Source organism: Oncorhynchus mykiss, chromosome 6 (assembly GCF_057628025.1).
Source record: "Oncorhynchus mykiss isolate SJ-2025 chromosome 6, ASM5762802v1, whole genome shotgun sequence".
Taxonomy (NCBI): domain Eukaryota; kingdom Metazoa; phylum Chordata; class Actinopteri; order Salmoniformes; family Salmonidae; genus Oncorhynchus; species Oncorhynchus mykiss.
In genome coordinates this window covers 27,706,442-27,728,349 of record NC_143027.1, presented here as the reverse complement: position 1 = coordinate 27,728,349, position 21,908 = coordinate 27,706,442, and the positions used below count along the sequence as shown (strand labels likewise).

Sequence of the window (21,908 nt, the reverse complement as noted above, 5' to 3'; positions counted from 1 at the left end):
CTCACGGGAGTAAAACTGGGTATGTGTGCACCAAGCCACACTATAGCTATACCTGTGCCCGGATGAGTGCCTCAAAGCTGGGCTGAAAGTAGTCGATGAGGCTGTGGTAGAACTTGGGCATCTCGTCCAGCAGCTGTTTGTTCTTGGCTTCAAAGTCCTCCCTGACTGGTCTCAGCTCCTCCCTGGCCTGGCCGGGGGCAAACAGAAGACAGGTCAACACTTCAACAAAACACACATCATTACTATGGAGTCTCAACAATCACATTCCAGCTACGTTCTCAGGAATGTAATCTGTCAATAACCATGAAAAACAATAGAATGAAAATGTGTTCTGACGCAGAACAATAGAGAAAAAAAGAAAAAGACTAATCACGACCACAAGTGAAGAGGAGTGGGTTATGTGGGAAGACTTGGCTGTGTGCAGACCACACCACCGCTGATCAGGATGATGTGTGATGTATTAGTACGTAGTCTATTGGTGGGCATAAAGAAATGATATCTCAACGAATATGTATGATTTAGAGTGCATGATGTGTGTGTATGTTCGTGGGGGGGGGTGTAACAGCATCACCTGTGAGCACTCATGTTTATCTTGAGAATCTACTCTGTGTGTCCGTCCTTAGTGAGTCTGTTAAAATGGTGTGGTAGTGTTTTGTCAAGATCATTTCTCTAAGAGCTGTGAGATTCAAAGACCAAGGAGATAGGGGGCCTGTTTAGGCTTTGTGCCCCTGACAATGCTTTTTTCAATGTGTGTGGGTGGGCAGCCATGTGAGGGTGTGAGCCCAGGCAGCATTGCATTGATATCTGTGAATGTGTGTGTGCTGCTGAAGAGGTCTCTGTGAGTGTGTCTCCAATACTCAATTACGTGCCTGTATATGTGCAGCAGTGTCTTTTCTAAAGGCTATACTTGAGAGCCTGGTAGCTTGTGTGGGTGAACAGAGAGCACATGTACAGTATGCATTGCGCTCAACTATTTTTGTTCACAGCCAGTCAACATTTGTACCTTGTTCACTTCTTGATTGTATTGAACACACTGACATCATACTAGGACTTCTGCTGCCCAAAAGAGAGATGAAGTGGCAACACGTGCCAGCAGAAGCTGTTAGCACTGTTCCATTACATTGAAAGAGCAGCGTACCTGGTGCAGTTTGACCATGGTGGGGCCCGTCTTCTCCTTCTCTTCATACTTCTCTACTTTGGACTGTAACCTCTTGTAGTCCTGTAGAGCCTGCTCCCTTCATTTCACAGCCATGTTGAGGCTGGGGAACACACTGCTGTACCGGAGACGCACAGACAGAGAAACAGTGAATCAGAACTGACACACAGAGGCAGACCTTGAGACACAGAGAGACAGAGCGACAGATACCAAAGAGCCAAAGTGACTGCTTTGTACATGAGATGTGGACATAACGAGACATGACATTGCTCTGTGTACATGGACATACAGACAAGAGCCTGTCAGAGGAACAGCTGCCTATTGACAATATGAATGAAACTTCCTACATATTGCAATGTTTCCGCAATTCAGACCAATAAATCTAAACAAATCATGCAAAAATGAACCTAAGTTGTTGTCTTAAAATAATAAACATGCATTGAAAAAAGTATTGCACTTTAAAATCGAAATTAAACTAGACAAGAAAGAATAAGCTTTCTCTAAACCACTGACAACTTGTTGAAGTGCTCATGTGAGGTCTCGTGGATCGATAGCATGCAGCACAGAAAAGTGTTCTCAAGTAGGAGACATCTTAGTGTAGACTGGAGTCACTTTCAAACAACCAAGGAGGCCAATTTTCGGTCAAACCGACTCCAATGTTTATTTAACTACTATAGCGCAAATGGCATGAAACAATTCAATTGGTTTCAATGATTTTATTCAAAATGAAAATACAATCTTTCCGAAAGAATCCTTGTCTCAGGTACTAAAAATAGGAAACACATTTGTAACTTAGCAACAGGAGTCCGTGCCTCATCCTGGGACTTACTTTGCTCCAACACACTGGTTCTGTACGTTCTGTTTTTATGGGAAATACAGTACAGAAATGCAGCTACACCACTTAATTTGCAAAAGATTTACATTTTCCAAACTAGAAAACTAAAACGGTTGCAAACCTGTTTAGTCAGAAAATCTTACCATTATAGACTAACCATTAAGTCAATGGTGGAGATGTCTAACTAGACATCTGGATTTTCACACATTTGAGAGCACTTTAATGTACTTTGTATGATTCTATATAAGTCAGGTGTCACATTCATCATGCATGTTTACCCAGGTCTAAGTTTCATAACCTGATGACAATTCTTAGCTTTTCTATGATTCATCTGGGAGGATTCCATACAGGCTGCAGCTAGCTATAGCCTAGTTCCTTGAACGTCTGCTACTCTCACTAGTGTACAGTGTGCCAGTGATTCATTTTTTCCTCAAACAATGAGCCAATTCTCCTGGTCCTCTTCTTAATATACCACAGGTGAGGGGAATCCACAATGGACCTGACAAGAGGTTGCGAAATCCAGTCTGCCTCAACAAAGAGTAGAATAAGCCCTGTGAGGGGGTGGCCAGCTGGGGTGGGGGGAGTTGGGCAGCGTGACGTGACCTGGGCTCAGCCTAAGACAAGCTGTAGATTGTTTCCCACAGGAAGTTTAGAAGGGAGCGGCCCTGTATCGTTTTGGCGACGTCACAGAGCCCAGCCCCACGACCCACGCTCTCCCTCTATTTATAAAACAACACTTTGGCCCAGTTTACGGCAGGCAGCCAGGCTGGGTGGATGCCTTCCTCTAGTAATTTACGATCTGTCTCTTGCTCCAGTGTAGTGTACACATACTTCAAGTGCCAGGGGATTACACAACCGCCCCCTAAGCATGAATGCACTCCGACACGATTCCATTGGCCCATGACAACAATACACACCACACTGACTCATTAAAGACATAAAGGCTGACCGCATTCTCCTCCTCCAGAGCACCTCACTTCACACCACCTCTGCACGGCATCATGAGGTGCCATGTGATCAGATGCTCTCACTTCAGACTACATCACAATAGAGTAGTAATGATAACATCTGGGTCACTCACACATGATCACATTGTAGGTAGGAGGTTTCCGACAGTCAGGAAGACCACCACTTCCTTTCTCTTAATGATGTGACTGAGAGAACACCTGTGTGAGCCGATATTAGGAGGTCACTGTTCTAATGCTGTCATACCTAGAGGATGCCAATGTGTCTGTTGTGCACAGACTATCTAAAGAGTAGCTCTGTGGGAGCCTGGCTGACTCAGCTGACAGTGGCTGTGTTTGAAAGTCACTGTACACACTGCGTAATGATAGTTTGGGATCGCTGGCTGGGCTGGACATTTCCCTAGATGTCTCTGGTCTGACTTCCACATACTGACAAGTCGGCTCCAGACCAGCCTATATTTAATCGGGCCTCGTCTAGGCCTAAGCTCTGCTGGACCAAGGGCGCACCACCACTGTCTGTGTGACAGGTCAGTCAGGGTGTGGTGGCTGGCTGGATGGAAAAAGCAGCTGGACGAGAGCTTGTTTATGACAAGTTGATCCACAGCCGGACCGACACAACCAGACAGCCAGCCAGACAAGCCCAAGTCTGGACCAACCAGCCCTGCCGGAGCAGAGACAGTAGTCTGGCAGGTTGACTGACCGGTCCACTGAACACTGTCACATGACAAAAGGCCTCTCTAAGAACATGTTCATCTTCCATGTCTCATTGTCTATGAAATGAGGAAGTAACACAATGAAAGCCAAGTTTACGCAATCACATAAGGCATTATTTATGCGTAATGAAAATACAAAGTCACTGAGAGGCTAAGTGTTGCGTGAAGGCTAGAGTGCCAACAGAACCTCTGTTTTGATAGGGAAGGTTTGCTCTGCCGCAACATGCCTGATGCTTTGTCTGTTGATCGAAAGTGGGAGGACGACTCACGCAAGCTAGATAGATACCTGATACACCAGATATAAAAAAAATACATGGTTTTATTGTCACATTCACCAGATAGGTGAAATGTGTTGTTTTACAGGGTCAGCTATAAGGCAAGAGCAGAAAAAAATGTCTAAAATAACTTAAATAAAAAAACATTTCTGTGATTGTGAAATAAAATGTAGGCTAGTTTATAGGCTACATAACTTTGAGACACCCCCGTAAAACACATCTAATTGCTTCAATCTGACAGTGACAGAAAACAAAACAGCACCTTGAGTAACTCCCAAAGTAGACTAAATTAACCAGAGTGTCAGGGGCAGTCACTTTCTTCCCTAACCCCAGGTCTTACAACAGGGCAGCATTCTGTGTCACCTAAAAGAGCAACAAAGCAGAAAGGGTTAGGATAGGAGGCCTCATACCCACTTACTCCCCCTTAGGTATGAGCATGAGTAATCGAGTCCTCAAACGAACATCAAAGCTCGATCTTTAACCAGAGATCACTTTTTCTTTTTAAATACTGTAAAACTATTTGGTGGAATGTGCTTTGTGGCTGCCAGAACGGGCAAGTGAAATTTTGTCTTGAAGACAAAGGTAATTTGCTCTGACTCTAATGTTCCATTTGTACATGGGGCCTTTCCAAGGAACAACAAAAAAGAAAACAAGTTAAGCATCACACTGTTCTCCTTAAATTCCCTTTCCCCTCCATATCTCATTCACTCAATTGCATTCCGACTCCTCCCTCCACACACGCGTTCTGAGTGCACACAAGCTCCTTATACCCGGACTATACCACTCGCATTGCGTGCGCGAGCGTTGCAAAATAAATGTAGGAATATATGTTATTCAATTATTGCGCCAACGAGCGTCTGCGTTGCCAAGGGCTAAAATAGAAGTCATTCCTATTTCTGATGCAGATCGCGCTGCAAGCCCTGTCTCTCCCATCTCCTCATTGGTTTATAGAAGCAGATACCCACGTGCCATCTCCTCATTGGTTATACCCTGATTGAAAGACGAACTGTTTTGCCGGTCGTCGTGGTAATACTATGAAAGTGTAGATGCCAATCACCATATAAAGTTCAAAGATGAAAAGGTCTGGAAGGAGGAGAGATGACTAGAAACGATTCGGTTGACCGTTTTATGTGTGGATTAATTGTCAGAGGACCTTGTGCATTTCAGGTAAAATAACAACAGAATGTTTATATCCCAGGACAAATTAGTTAGCAACAGCAAGCTAGCTAAATAGGACAAATTAGCTAGCAAGTGCAAGCTAACTAGCTAAATTGCATGTTTAATGCTTTTCGACCTGTCCCCAAATTAATGTCATTGGTTCAGAGTTTGTTTTGATATTTTAACCTGCGTGTCGTGATCGCGTTTGGTGGAGGGGGACAAAATACATTTATGCACGATGGCGCACACGTGCAGCCGGTTTGGGTTCCATGTTAGGCTTACAGAAATACAAGTCTATAAAACAAATATGATGGGATACACAAGATATATTCCTTGTCAAGTTTTATCACAAATTCAAAATGGACTGTTTGATTGAAGTAGGAAAATATGTGTTCCAACAAGGAGCTACAGTTTTGGAATAATTGCGTCCTGTTTATTTCTTGCTTATGCTACTTTGCAAACTGCTAGTGCCATTTAGTATTGGTTAGCCTAGGGCCCTAGGCTATAACCCCCCTAAACATTGACAAGTTCCACACTGAAAATATGCAAAAATGGTTTGATAAAGACAAAGAGCGTACTTTCATCAGAATCATTGAGCATAGGCCTACTCACCAAACTGATGTCGTGGCTGTAATTAATCACCATACAATGTTCAATGTGGAAATGTTCATCCACTTAAATTCCAGAGAACAGGCAGAATAAACTAAATCAAACATCTGTATATCGAAAAGAAGACAGATTTTGGTTTGTAACTCAGATTTTTGTTATATTTCAACTGGCCAAATTGAGCCAGGTTTCAAATGATCACTCTTTGAAAATAACTGTTCCAGGCACGAGATGTGAATTACTTCACAATGGCAACTTTTTACATTTGGAAAAATAATGTTATATTTTATTCTGTTATATTTAATTTCTTTACAATGAAATAGGCGTGTCTTGACTATGATAAGGGCTCGAGAAATAAGAACATCTTGTCTGCTAAATAAATCAAAAACAAGGCTTCTAGAAGCAAGCACCACTGCTGAGGTTACTGCCTTTTTAAGATTGTGTTCCACAATGTAATATAAACAGTTGATATTACGGTTTCAATAAATTAATGTACATTTTATTGACAGAATATATATGGGGCAATTTAGCAATTAGGATTTGTTATCTGTAATGGTTATGATAAATTAGGCATTGTTGCGGTCTGTTGGCATATAGATAAACGTGCAATATTTATTTTCCAGTGCGGGCCTTGAGTTCTAAAAATAGATTTGCTTTTCCATTCGAGTACTCGAGAAAAAAAAATAATGCGGGTACTTGAACAGTCAAAGAATGTCAAATGCCCATCCCTACATATAAATACCCTGATGTCATTCACTGTCCCCCCTGAGTAGATGGAATTCACGGCTGAGAGAGAGCGAGAGCGAGAGGGCGAGAAAGAGAGATTACAGAGATTACAGAGAGCTGGTAGTCCCATCCACCAAATGACCAGGTGTGAAACAGGGAAGAGACTCAGGGGGTATGCTAATTTGGTATATAGGTGACCTAACCCACTCTATTAAATTAGTCAAAACAGGAACATTTGGCAAGAAATGAATAAGGACATTATCTCAACAGAGAAAAATGTCCTCATGTGTGCTACCTATATCCCCCCAGTAGAATCCCCATACTTTAATGATGACAGCTTCTCCATCCTAGAGGGGGAGATCAGCGATTTCCAGGCCCAGGGGGCATGTACTAGTCTGTGGCGACCTAAATGCCAGAACTGGACAAGAACCTGACACCCTCAGCACACAGGGGGACAAACACCTACCTGGGAGGTGACAGCATTCCCTCTGCCATATGCCCCACTAGACACAACTGCGACAACATAACTAACAAAAACGGGTCACAACTCCTGCAGCTCGGTCGGACCCTGGGTATGTACATAGTCAATGGTAGGCTTTGCGGGGACTCCTATGGTAGGTACACCTATAGCTAAAGTAGTACTGTAGTCTACTTTATTACTGACCTCAACCCAGTCTCTTAGAGCATTCACAGTCAGCCCACTGACACCCCTATCAGATCACAGCAAAATCAGTCTACTTGAACGGAGCTTTGCTCAATCATGAGGCATCAAAGCCAAAGGAACTGAATACTATTAAGAAATACTATAGATGGAAGGAAAGTAGTGTGGAAATCTACCAAAAAACAATTAGGCAACAAATTCAATCCATTCTAGACAATTTCCTGGACAAAACATTTCACTGTAATAGTGAAGGTGTAAACTTGGCAGTAAAAAACATAAACAGTACATTTGACCTCTCAGCTTCCCTATCAAATCTAAACATTTCAAGCAGACAACCTAAGAACATTAACAACAATGACAAATGGTTTGATGAAGAATGCAAAAACCTCAGAAAGAAATTGAGAAACCTAACCAATGGAAAACATAGAGACCGGAGCCTACGCCTTCACTAAGGTGAATCACAAAAACAATACAGAAATACACTTCGGAAAAAGAAGGAACAGCACGTCAGAAATCAGCTCAATGTAATTGAAGAATCCATATAATCGAACCACTTCTGGGAAAATTGGAAAACTCTAAACAAACAACAACACGAAGACGGAGATGTATGGATAAACCGCTTCTATAACAAAGAACAAACAGCAAAAACATATACAAATCTTAGAATCAACTATTAAAGACTACCAGAACCCACTGGACTATCCAATTACATTGAATGTAATTAAAACAACAGGACACAATAACAACCCTCCAACCCCAAAAGGCATGTAGTGTTGATGGTATCCTAAATTAAATTATAAAATATACAGACCACAACTTCCAATTAGCTATACTTAAACACTTTAACATCATCCTCAGCTCTGGTATATTCCCCAATATGTGGAACCAAGGACTGATCACCCCAATCCACAAAAGTGGAGACAAATTTGACCCCAATAACTACCGTGGGATAGACTCGTACATTTCCTCAGCGAAAACAATGTACTGAGCAAATGTCAAATTGGCTTTTTACCATATTACTGTACGACAGACCACGTATTCACCATGCACACCCTAATTGACAAACAAACCAAAATATAGGCGAAGTCTTCAAAAAAGCTTTCGACTCAATTTGGCATGAGGGCCTGATATACAAATTGATAAAAAGTGGTGTTGGGGGGAAAATATACAACATTATAAAATCCATGTACACAAACAGCAAGTGTGCGGTTACAATTGGCAAAAAAACACACACATTTCTTTCCACGGGGCCTGGGGGTGAGACAGGGTACCAGCTTAAGCCCCACTCTCTTCAACATATATATCAACGAATTGGTTAGGGCACTAGAACAGTCTGCAACACCCATCCTCACCCTACTAGAATCTGAAGTCAAATGACTAGTGTTTGCTGATGATCTAGTGCTTCTCTCCCCAACCAAGGAGGGCCTACAGCAGCACCTAGATCTTCTGCACAGATTCTGTCAGACCTGGGCCCTGACAGAAAATATCAGTAAGACAAAAATAATGGTGTTCCAAAAAATGTCCAGTTGCCAGGAACACGAATACAAATTCCATCTAGACACCATTGCCCTAGAGCGCACAAAAAAGCGATATACCTCGGCCTAAACATCAGCGCCACAGGTAACTTCCACAAAGCTGTGAACAATCTTATAGACAAGGCAAGGGCCTTCTATACCATCGAAAGGAACATAAAATTCGACATACAAATGAGGATCTGGCCAAAAATACTTGAATCAGTTACAGAAACCATTGTCCTTTATGGTTGTGAGGTCTGGGGTCCGCTCACCATCCAAGAATTCACAAAATGGGACAAACACCAAATAGAGACTCTGCATGCAGAATTCTGCTAAATATCGTCCGTGTACAAAGTAAAACACCAAATAATGTATGCAGAGCAGAATTAGGCCAATATCAGCTAATTATCCAAATTCAGAAAAGAGACTTTAAATTCTACAACCACCTAAAAGGAAGCGATTCCCAAACCTTCCATTACAAAGCCATCACCTACAGAGAAATTAACCTGGTGAAGAACATCCTAAGCAAGCTGGTCCTGGGGCTATGTTCACAAACAGACCGCACAGAGAGCCAGGACAGCAACACAATTCGACCCAACCAAATCATGAGAAAAAAAGATACTTGACACATTGGAAAGAATTAACAAAAAAAACTGAGCAAACTTGAATTCTATTTGGCCCTAAACAGAGAGTACACAGTGGCAGAATACCTGACCAACGTGACTGACCCAAAATTAAAGAAATATTTGACTATGTACAGACTCACTGAGCATAGCCTTGCTATTGAGAAAGGCCGCCGAAGGCAGTCCCCGCTCTCAAGAGAAGACAGGCTACAGTATGTGCACACTTCCCACAAAATGAGGTGGAAACTGAGCTACACTTCCTAACCTTGTGCCAAATGTATGACCATATTAGAGAGACATATTTTCCTCAGATACACAGACCCACAAAGAATTAGAAAACAATCTGTTTGTGACCTGTTGCCACAAGAAAAGAGCAACCAGTGAAGAACAAACACCATTGTAAATACAACCTATATTTAATGTTTATTTATTTTCCCTTTTGTACTTTAACTACTTGTACATCATTACAACACTGTATATAGACATATGACATTTTAAATGTATATTATTTTGGAACTTTTGTAAGTGTAATGTTTACTGTTAATCTTTTATTGTTTATTATCTATTTCACTTGCTTTGGCAATGTTAACATATGTTTCCTATGCCAATAAAGCCCTTAAATTGAATGGAGAGAGGGAGTGACAGAGAAAGGGAGAGACAGAGAAAGGGAGAGCACATTTTCGTGCTCATAATTTCCTGGATATGTTGGTGGGTGCTTATATTTGTCCTAATACAGTGAGTGTTAATTACCCAACTAAGTGTAGCCTAAATTTGAATACACATACTCTGGCACGTACACAGCCCATTGAAGTGACAAATAAAAAAAACTCCATTAACACTGTCCAGGCTCAGGCCATTCTCGGCTCTATTTAAGATTCCACACATTTTCTTACAGATCGACACAAAAACATCAAGACTATTGAGACTTCAGAAACAATGATTAACATTCTGTTACTGGTGGACTAATGGCATTTTATTTCTAATGGAAGCTTAATGTATGGTGGCTTAATAAAGCAGTCCTCTACTTTGATGTCTAATTACAATATGCAGAGTTTCAACGCCATATACAGCAACAGGACTGACGGCTTGTTTTCCTTGTCCTAAAATAGCGGTCACCAACCTTTTGAGTCAAGATCACTTTCCGAATTAAAATGCAAGCCAAATTAAAATGCAAGCCGAGATCTACCGCTCAGATTTTAATATATAACAAACAAATATATATATATATATATATATATATATATATATATATTTATTTTTTTGTTGTGAAGAATCAACAACAAGTGGGACACAATCATGAAGTGGAACGACATTTATTGGATATTTCAAACTTTTTTCAAACAAATCAAAAACTGAAAAATTGGGCGTGCAAAATTATTCAGCCCCCTTAAGTTAATACTTTGTAGCGCCACCTTTTGCTGCGATTACAGCTGTAAGTCACTTGGGGTATGTCTCTATCAGTTTTGCACATCGAGAGACTGACATTTTTTCCCATTCCTCCTTGCAAAACAGCTCGAGCTCAGTGAGGTTGGATGGAGAGCATTTGTGAACAGCAGTTTTCAGTTCTTTCCACAGATTCTCGATTGGATTCAGGTCTGGACTTTGACTTGGCCATTCTAACACCTGGATATGTTTATTTTTGAACCATTCCATTGTAGATTTTGCTTTATGTTTTGGATCATTGTCTTGTTGGAAGACAAATCTCCGTCCCAGTCTCAGGTCTTTTGCAGACTCCATCAGGTTTTCTTCCAGAATGGTCCTGTATTTGGCTCCATCCATCTTCCCATCAATTTTAACCATCTTCCCTGTCCCTGCTGAAGAAAAGCAGGCCCAAACCATGATGCTGCCACCACCATGTTTGACAGTGGGGATGGTGTGTTCAGGGTGATGAGCTGTGTTGCTTTTACGCCAAACATAACGTTTTGCATTGTTGCCAAAAAGTTCAATTTTGGTTTCATCTGACCAGACCACCTTCTTCCACATGTTTGGTGTGTCTCCCAGGTGGCGTGTGGGGCTTTAAACGACACTTTTTATGGATATATTTAAGAAATGGCTTTCTTCTTGCCACTCTTCCATAAAGGCCAGATTTGTGCAATATACGACTGATTGTTGTCCTATGGACAGAGTCTCCCACCTCAGCTGTAGATCTCTGCAGTTCATCCAGAGTGATCATGGGCCTCTTGGCTGCATCTCTGATCAGTCTTCTTTTTGTATGAGCTGAAAGTTTAGAGGGACGGCCAGGTCTTGGTAGATTTGCAGTGGTCTGATACTCCTTCCATTTCAATATTATCGCTTGCACAGTGCTCCTTGGGATGTTTAAAGCTTGGGAAATGTTTGTATCCAAATCCGGCTTTAAACTTCTTCACAACAGTATCTCGGACCTGCCTGGTGTGTTCCTTGTTCTTCATGATGCTCTCTGCGCTTTTAACGGACCTCTGAGACTATCACAGTGCAGGTGCATTTATACGGAGACTTGATTACACACAGGTGGATTGTATTTATCATCATTAGTCATTTAGGTCAACATTGGATCATTCAGAGATCCTCACTGAACTTCTGGAGAGAGTTTGCTGCACTGAAAGTAAAGGGGCTGAATAATTATGCACGCCCAATTTTTCAGTTTTTGATTTGTTAAAAAAGTTTGAAATATCAAATAAATGTCGTTCCACGTCATGATTGTGTCCCACTTGTTGTTGATTCTTCACAAAAAAATACAGTTTTATATCTTTATGTTTGAAGCCTGAAATGTGGCAAAAGGTCGCAAAGTTCAAGGGGGCCGAATACTTTCGCAAGGCACTGTATATTAAAATCTGAGCGATAGATCTCTCTCTCTCTCTCTATATATATATATATATATATATATATATATATATATATATATATATATATATATATATAATATGTTTTTTTTAACATCTTCAAAATGTAAGCCTGTAACAGTTCTGTAGAAATAACATTTGTGCAGTAGGCTATAGGCCCAAAATATTACACTGCATATTGGCTATGCTTGAATTGCCAATGTTGTTCTTCACAGACCATTTTGAAATTATATAAATATTTTTTTATTAGGTACAGTGGGGCAAAAAAGTATTTAGTCAGCCACCAATTGTGCAATTGTCCCACTTAAAAAGATGAGAGAGGCCTGTAATTTTCATCATAGGTACACTTCAACTATGACAGACAAAATCAGAAAAAAAATCCAGAAAATCACATTGTAGGATTTTTTATGAATTTATTTGCAAATTATGGCGGAAAATAAGTATTTGGTCAATAACAAAAGTTTCTCAATACTTTGTTATATACCCTTTGTTGGCAATGACAGAGGTCAAACGTTTTCTGTAAGTCTTCACAAGGTTTTCACACACTGTTGCTGGTATTTTGGCCCATTCCTCCATGCAGATCTCCTCTAGAGCAGTGATGTTTTGGGGCTGTTGCTGGGCAACACGGACTTTCAACTCCCTCCAAAGATTTTCTATGGGGTTGAGATCTGGAGATTGGCTAGGCCACTCCAGGACCTTGAAATGCTTCTTACGAAGCCACTCCTTCGTTGCCCGGGCGGTGTGTTTGGGATCATTGTCATGCTGAAAGACCCAGCCACGTTTCATCTTCAACGCCCTTGCTGATGGAAGGAGGTTTTCACTCAAAATCTCACGATACATGGCCCCATTCATTCTTAACTTTACACGGATCAGTCGTCCTGGTCCCTTTGCAGAAAAACAGCCCCAAAGCATGATGTTTCCACCCCCATGCTTCACAGTAGGTATGGTGTTCTTTGGATGCAACTCAGCATTCTTTGTCCTCCAAACACGACGAGTTGAGTTTTTACCAAAAAGTTATATTTTGGTTTCATCTGACCATATGACATTCTCCCAATCTTCTTCTGGATCATCCAAATGCTCTCTAGCAAACTTCAGACGGGCCTGGACATGTACTGGTTTAAGCAGGGGGACACGTCTGGCACTGCAGGATTTGAGTCCCTGGGGGCGTAGTGTGTTACTGATGGTAGGCTTTGTTACTTTGGTCCCAGCTCTCTGCAGGTCATATACTAGATCCCCCCGTGTGGTTCTGGGATTTTTGCTCGCCGTTCTTGTGATCATTTTGACCCCACGGGGTGAGATCTTGCGTGGAGCCCCAGATCAAGGGAGATTATCAGTGGTCTTGTATGTCTTCCATTTCCTAATAATTGCTCCCACAGTTGATTTCTTCAAACCAAGCTGCTTACCTATTGCAGATTCAGTCTTCCCAGCCTGGTGCAGGTCTACAATTTTGTTTCTGGTGTCCTTTGACAGCTCTTTGGTCTTGGCCATAGTGGAGTTTGGAGTGTGACTGTTTGAGGTTGTGGACAGGTGTCTTTTAGACTGATAACAAGTTCAAACAGGTTCCATTAATACAGGTAACGAGTGGAGGACAGAGGAGCCTCTTAAAGAAGAAGTTACAGGTCTGTGAGAGCCAGAAATCTTGCTTGTTTGTAGGTGACCAAATACTTATTTTCCACCATTATTTGCAAATAAAATCATTAGAAATCCTACAATGTGGTGAATTTCTGGATTTTTTTTCTCATTTTGTCTGTCATAGTTGAAGTGTACCTATGATGAAAATTACAGGCCTCTCATCTTTTTAAGTGGGAGAACTTGCACAATTGGTGGCTGACTAAATACTTTCCCCCCCCACTGTATATGATCACACAGATAATGGATCATTTGTTGTGTTACTTGTGAGGCACAGCTGAGTGAGCTTAATAATTTGCTTTTTTTTACTGGACAGATGGGCCTGCATCTGATGGTCAGTTGGAGAGGGAGGGATGGAGGGAGCAGTGTTGAGGCTGCCTCTCACCCATCCCTCCGCCCTCCGCTGAGAAAAGGTGACATAGTCTTCCAGCTGATGGTGAAACTCAAGTCATGCACCTCATGCACCAATTCATGTTGTTACTCCTATGACCAGAGAAAGTGAAATATTCCTTGATATTAAAAAAGACACACCGGCTGCAAATAATAACAATGCAGGCTTATCGGAACACTTTGCTATACTCATTCATTGCAGCTGCAGTCCTGGTTGTAGCGTGTGGAACTAGGGATAACGTGCATTTTATGGCTAATAAAGAAAGGTGTTGAACAAAAATGTTGACAGTGCTGAATAACAATTTAAACATGAACATACACAAAAACAGCAGCTCTTTGCTGTATTCGTTGAGTCTCTCTAGTCATGGTTTTAAAAGTTTTGAAATCACAGTATCAACTTTGCTGTGTGTTCTAGGCTTTTTTTACCCAGTCTATGGCTTGAAGAAACTGTGCAGACACAGTGATCTGAGCTATCTGATTGGTCAGCGGTGGGCCTATAGGTGCACTTGATTTGCTCTCTGGGCCTGCTGGGTAGGCGGAGTTCTACCTTCAGTTAAAAATGGGAACATTTTGCCTTCCCGGCGCTAGGGCTGCTGAATCAAGAGCACCTACCACCAACAGTGCAAAACTAATTTTAAAAAATAGGAACGCAAGGCTGTCACAAAATTGGGGAGAAAAATGAGTAAAAAAAAAGAAAAAAAAAAGACATTTAAAAATAAAAGTTTGGTGATAAACTAGGAATGCCTAAGAGATCAACCAGTCTCTCCCCACAATGTGTTCGTCCAATGCGGTGTATGTTTGTGTACTGTCCTGAGACAGTCCTGCTCTCCAGCCAATCCCCTGCCCCTGGCCCAGGAAGCTGGGCCCTCTGCCATATTCAGAGCCTGCCCACACGTCCGCCTGCCGCCCACCAGGAAGAGGAAATTAGAACCGTTCCATCCTGTCACAGCTCTGCTACCAGAACACACGAGGAGACAAATAGTGCATGCACACAATCACTAACTAGTGCATTCATATGTTCCATCAAAGTTAATTTTGCCAGGGGTTTGACATGACAAGATCAGGAATTTCAGACAGATTTTTTGTTATAAACAAAAAAGTTAAAACACACACAAATTCACCAGACAACAAACACATTGAGTCCCTCTCTCTCAAACACACACCCCACTCCAAAAAGCAGCCTCTGGGGGAGGGGCCAGCAGGAGGAAGCAGGACCTTAACAAGCACTACGGAAGACGGATGGGATCCCTGCCTGGCCACTCCCTCTACCGCCTCTGCACTCTGTGTGTGTGTGTGTGTGTGTGTGTGTGTGTGTGTGTGTGTGTGTGTGTGTGTGTGTGTGTGTGTGTGTCAGGCTTTTCAGGAATGGAATAGCACTCACTGCGTGCTCGGACGGACGGGGGCGAGTATAGGGAATTAAACTTTAAACTTTCTTCCAGACACACTACCACAGCAGCCCCATTCCCTCCCCTGTCCAGTTCAGTTTTACTATCTGCTATGCTTTATTACAGCGCCTTCTGGAGCTAATGCTACGTACCAACTCCCCTTGTGTGTGCGCTCCTTCCCACTCTACAGACACAGCAGCTGTGGCTTGTGATGTATTAAAAACATGCGGACAATGGGAGAGGTGCAGGTCTAGATAGACACATACTTTTTAAGAGGATCGATCACCGTCTTCGAAATCTGGTTCACCTGTGGACGAACAGACATGGGTCAAAGTTCAATTTCTTTTTTTAAGTACAGTACTTCTCTTAATATGAATGTCTTTATGAATTAAAATGTGTTGTCAAAGTGGATTACATCAAGTTGAACATAATAGTTCCTCCAAGTCCCTGCCTCCACGCAAACAATCAACAATTGTGTATTTTCAAACAGAGCACTCAAGACAGAGGGGAGGGAGGTGAGGCGGGTTGCAAAGAAACTTTTGTGACGTTGACTGTTTTATTGTACACAAGCCCCGAGGAGAAATCCCTGAATATTCATTGAGCTCAACAATACAAAAGGATACAACTGTCAGGGGACGGACATGAAAGCAAAGCCCCACTGATTTCAAATCCTGCGGAGGGTGGGTTGCTTTACAAGATGAAAGTTCTTTGCAAACAAACATTTTAACAATAACAGTTTATATTTTCCTGCATTCTCCTTCTCGTTGCCAGAGCCGACAGGGGAAGGGAGGGAGGGGGAATTTGTTAAATGGAAGTAAATTAACATCTCATCTTGAGGCCTCCAGCCCTGACGCCAAAGTCCCATCAATAGAAGTTGGCACACAATTAACAACATGTCCAGTGTCATTTATATTGCATAGTCAAAATGAATGCTAGATCTCTGACAGAACGCTAAGTTAACCTGGCAAACAACTCCAGTGAACAACATCGCTAAGAACATTTCATGAGAAATAAAAGTGGCAAGACAACTCCATAAAGTGACAGCTCCATGTGAACAGTGAGCCTAGTACAAGTAATCACTTGCTCACTAGTTATTGGAAGGATAGTCAATCACAGAATATAAGAAACAAATACTGTAAAACAGCAGAGCTTTCTGAATGCCCTGACCATCTCTGAGAAGACACACACACATCAACACTGCTTCGCTAAAACAAGTACATAACACAAATTAATTTGGTTTGAGGGAAAACAAGAGAACCAATAACAAATAAGTACATGGGAATTTACATTTTCCTCTGTTTTACATATTCACACCATCCCCCCCTCCCTGGGAGAGAGAAAAGTCTGGAGCTGCGCTGCTGCTGAGGTGAGTGCATGCAGTAAGCGGGGAGAACAACAACAGCACATTTGCTTAAGCATGCTGGTGCCCTCTACCCTCTGCCCCTTCTCACAGAGGAGGGGGGGGGGGGGGGGGGGGGGGGGGGGCAGGACTATTCCACTGAGGCCCAGCAGTGCCTGGGGCCAGAACTCTAGCAGCAGTCTCCATGAGTGAGTCACGGGGCAGAGGCCATCCCGGCACACAGGCCTCCCAAAAATACACGCAGATCGCAGAGGAAATCAATATCCCTCCAAACGGAGCATCCTCTACTGCTCAGCCGCCATTTTCACTGGGGCTCGGCTTCAGCAGCAGTGTGCCGGGGGGGCTGTGCGCCCTCCTCAGCCCCAGAAATAAACACACAGGCCTGGGCCACTGCTGCCTTCATTATCCCTGCACATTTTATCTGCTCGCTCGCTCTCTCACTCACAGCCCCGCGGCAGAACATCTTCTCTCAACACCAAAGAGAGCAAAGGGTGGTTGCTTTTGTGTCTGTTTTGCTTGAGCAGTTGAGTTGTTGGTGGTGCCGTCAGAAGGAAGGAACAGCCAGCTTGGAGGGAGAGCTGGTGGAGTATGATTCTGGAGAGCTGCACTGGGCTTTAACAACTCTGGACTCCTGAGGTGATATTCAAAAAAATATTGAAGCAACTGACCAACCAAGGTCCTAGAAACGCTTTGCTTGTGCGTCAGCTCTCAACCAGTTAACCGAATGCCAAGCTATGCTGCTCAGAGAGACATACTGCAGCAGAACACAGTCATGTCAAACATCTTATCGACTGAGACTGTCTGAAAAGGAGGCCTCTAAACTCAAGCACCAACTTGTGATAACAGAAGGGTTGCATGTCAAAATACTGTGAAGGCTACCTAACTACCAGGCTCAATATAATGGAGAATAATGTATTTTGGTTTTTGTATTTTCTAACTTATGATGACTGCTTCACTTCCATAAGTAAGAAGGTATACTTGGCTCCATGCTGCCTGGCTAGAGAACTGTCCAGTAGACCATGGCCATGGAGCCAAGCAGGGAAATTATACCCTATGGAGCCAGCCAACGCCTCCAATCCTACGCACTGTACAGCAAACCTGCACCTTTGTTTCTGACCTGCAAAACGCCAGTGATGTAAAAATACAATACCACATAGACATCTTGCTGTTCCTGACCATATGACTCAAAGCAGCTCAAAACCGATTCGAGATGATTTCGAAAGCTCAAGTAGAGTCCAGCAAGATGAGTGCTGTGTAGTGCAGAGCTGGCCTCCCATTTTTGTCCAAGGTGAAGGTTACGAGGGTTATTAGCATAGCCAGAGGGAAGAGGACTCAGAGGAGAACAGTAAGAGATGTTAACTACACTTCAGGGTTCTGACACACTGTTTAACTAAGAGGGAAGTGGAGAAGGAAAGAGAAAAGCAGACTGAAAATGGATAATCACAAATACATTTGCCTTGGACATTTTCATAGAAATTGGGTAGAGAATATTGACTACTCTTCATCTTTTGCAAGAGTTCCAGATTTTAAGGGGAGAATAACTCTTGTTCTGATGTAAAAATGTTACTCATTTCCAATCTTCAGAAGAATGAGAAGACATGTCATCTTAAATACAGTCAAAATGGAAGGACTGGTCTTGGCAGACCACCAAGCCAAACTCTTGAAAAGACCTACCATAGGTCACAAGCTGTGAACCACAAGCACAGTCACCACACACATCTTTGTCCAGTCATTCCAAATGGCTACTGTAAAAGTTGATCTGAGCACACTGTGTGTTTTACGTCCAGTCTTTGCTTGAAAGGAATTCACAGAGATCTTCAGAATATGTACAGAGAGGGACATTGTTACTCAAGGTAAGGCCACAAGACGCTGGGAAAACCAGTCTAAAGCACACTCATGGAAAAAGCACTCTTCTAAAATTGTAGTAGAATCAGGTCTTGTACATATTTGTTTTTCTGCATTCTTGATGATCAGTGTGATTCCCTGTTGACTTCTCTCTCTTAACAGAGATGTCTCTCACAGTGCAATGCCCTGAAGAAACACACATGCAATGCCATCCCTATGATTACCTGCAGCGATGATTTTAATCAAATATGTGATGTACACATGGCAAATAATATAAAGGAGCTGAGAACAGAAGCAGCATTCCTCACATAGAGATACTGTGGAAGATCATGCAGAGAACAAATCCCATTAAAACAGCCTGTGACATTTCCAAGTGAAGCTATTCCATAGTACGAGTTATTTTAAACACTAGTGAGTCACAAATGCATCCGATCTACAGCTCTCTGATATTCGACAAAGACGAGCAGCTAATAGACCAGTGTGCTGCTGGAGACGCTCTCAAAAGAAGAAAAGATAAGAAAAGAGATCCTGAGTGAGTTTTTTCTTCTCGTTCACACAATATTGACAAAGATGAAAATACACTTAGGAAAACCAAACCCTTTTGGTTTCAGCCGTTTGAGTGTTTGAAGAGAGGGGAGCGTATGAGGCATACCTGTCAGAATTCTGAATCAAATGCTCATAGGTAGAGCTGTGAAAGCTAGGCTGGGGGAGGGTTTCTTCTACCATTGTATAGGCCCCCTGCCTAAAAGAGTATACAGTTTATTGCCCCCCTGCCTAGAAGAGTATATTGTATATTTTGGTTTCAATAGACAATTTCGATGCAAGAGGACCTGACCTAGATGTTGCTCTGGGGTTTTTGCAATTGCACCTCACCTGGAAAATAATCTAGGGGAACGACTCGGCTGTGGTGTGAGGCTGAGGAATAGCACAGACAGTACCTGACCTTCTCCTGATTGAAGGAGCCCATCCTCTCATGGCTGTGTCCAGAGCAGTCATGGACTCCAGAAAAGCCTGGTCCTGTACACACAGTGGGTTAGTGAGCAAGTCCCCTGATATCTTCACTGCTGCCTTGGACATGGCTGAGAGACAAATATAGAACACGCAAGGAATATTGTTATTACCATGTTAAAACTGAGCCTGAGAAGGGAAAGAGGGAAATTATATATATTTTTTAAACGCCATAACCAAATAGATATGGCGGAACGGAGAAACATCACCATGCCAACATACAATCTGTGTTATTAATTGTTGGCCTGGTTTGACTATTTGGCCCAGACATGGGGCGGCAGGGTAGCCTAGTGGTTAGAGTGTTGGGCTAGTAACCGGAAGGTTTCAAGTTCAAATCCCCAAGCTGACAAGGTTCAAATCTGTCGTTCTGCCCCTGAACAGGCAGTTAACCCACTGTTCCTAGGCCATCATTGAAAATAAGAATTTGTTCTTAACCGACTTGCCTAGTTAAATAAAGGTAAAATAAAAAATGCTTGGTGGGCATGGCTAGCAGCAGAGGTTAGCACTGTGCCAAGACTGACACAGTGGGAGGGGTTCAAAAGTTTGAGCTTTTCGTGTAATAAACTGAAAGGAAAAGTAGGATAGAGCAGCACAGCATCAGTTGGAAGGAGTTGAGGGTGTGGTGGGCTCGGCTGCTCTCATGAATATTCACAAAAGCACTGGGAATCTGTGCAAATGTTTCTACAGTGCCAATTACTGTTAATCTGCACCCTTGACACTTTATCTTTAGACCTAGAGTGCATATTGAATCACAGCATCACAATCAAAATAAATGAGCTGCACTGGGGACAGAAAAGAAGTTGATAAGGCAGGAAGTAAAAAAAGAAAAACATCAGATTCAACGTAGGACTCATTCAAACACTCTTAGGATCAGGTATCAGGTACCCATTTACTGTCAATCAAACATATGCAGGTGGAGTTTCTGGTTTTGTAATAACAGGTTGAGCCTGCCCTAACCTGGCATTCACATGATAATGTCTATGTGGGTAAAAACAAACCACGTTGATTTAGTGGTTATGAAACTGACTAAAAGGCCCTTTCTCACCAAGTTCTTTATTTTTGTCCGAATAATTTAGACGGAAAAAATAAATACAGCACGTCTTGTTTATGACACCTTTCACACTAATTGCGAAATATCCTGCCGTAAATAAGTCAATTATTTAGTATTGGCCCAGGTTCGATTTTTGCTTCTTTTCGCACGTGAAAATAAACTGTTGACCAATAGAAATTGTTATCTGGGATACTGCCACTGACACGCCGCGCACTACCCCTGACAGGTCGGTGTTCTTCGTGCGAATTAATTCATTTATATTTGCCTGTTTTTTGCGTTTACAATTAATCAATGATGCAATGTATCAATTTAGCCAACGTGATCACATCACACCAGAGCTACACGTCACTCTCGCCATTAAAACTTCGCCATTAAAACTTCTCCGCCAGTTCATTGCCAACGCTGTAACCTATTTCATTGCCATTCAGCAAGCAAGAGGATCGATCGATGCTTCTCTTCTCAAATAGGCCTATTAGTTTAACCCCCTAGAGTCAATGTCCGCGCCCCTGCGAAAATAAAATTAGCATAATAAAAATAGCTTGAAATATATTTTAAACAATATTGCTGTTCATTGTCTATCTATAAGTTACTCGTTCGAGACCTAGAGGGGAAAGAGAGAGGCCAGTGGCTTTGCTAGCAGAGATACGTGAATTGCGCAAGAAGGGAACAGTGAAGACTGAGATCAGTCAGAAGTTAATATATTAACGAATCATTCATATAGCCTATATATTAGGCTATGTATTATAGGCCTGCTAAAATGTGATATAGACAACCCTGAAATACAGACCAAAAAAGATATGCTGGAATTTACCCTTTGCGAAGTTTTTGCGAATTGTGTATCGGATTGTGTATTTTTTCTGAATTCGGACAAAAAGATTGCACTGCAGTTGGTGAGCAAAGATCTTAAACATGGTTGTCAAGCTACAGAAAGTCTAACTGTTAAATTCCATTGTATCAGGTAATGAATAAACCGTTTGTGTTGCCAATATAGAACTTGACTCAGCTTTTCTGCTTGCAGTCAAACAGATTGAAAAAAATGGCTCGTGGCCAGTGATATACCGACTCAGTAAAGATTTCTCTCTAAAGGCTTATATGGACTTGCCTCAGAAGAGCCCACAATTTCATCGTCTTACTTTAAATAGACTAGACAAATGATTGTGTTATGAAAAGCTGTGTGGAGCACACTGTG

The 21,908-nt window shown here is 42.2% G+C and overlaps 1 pseudogene across 1 annotated transcript in view; it reads right to left on the bottom strand.

Annotated features, from left to right (window-relative positions):
* LOC110525642 (bridging integrator 3-like) overlaps nucleotides 1–21,908 on the bottom strand; it is a 53,890-nt pseudogene that overhangs the window by 4,728 nt on the left and 27,254 nt on the right. Inside the window, exons 5-8 of the transcript XR_016496581.1 lie at nucleotides 19,604–19,739; nucleotides 15,716–15,762; nucleotides 1,139–1,274; nucleotides 53–187 (exon numbers count right to left, since the gene is read on the bottom strand). The product of XR_016496581.1 is annotated as a bridging integrator 3-like (transcript). The remainder of the gene's footprint in view (nucleotides 1–52; nucleotides 188–1,138; nucleotides 1,275–15,715; nucleotides 15,763–19,603; nucleotides 19,740–21,908) is intronic.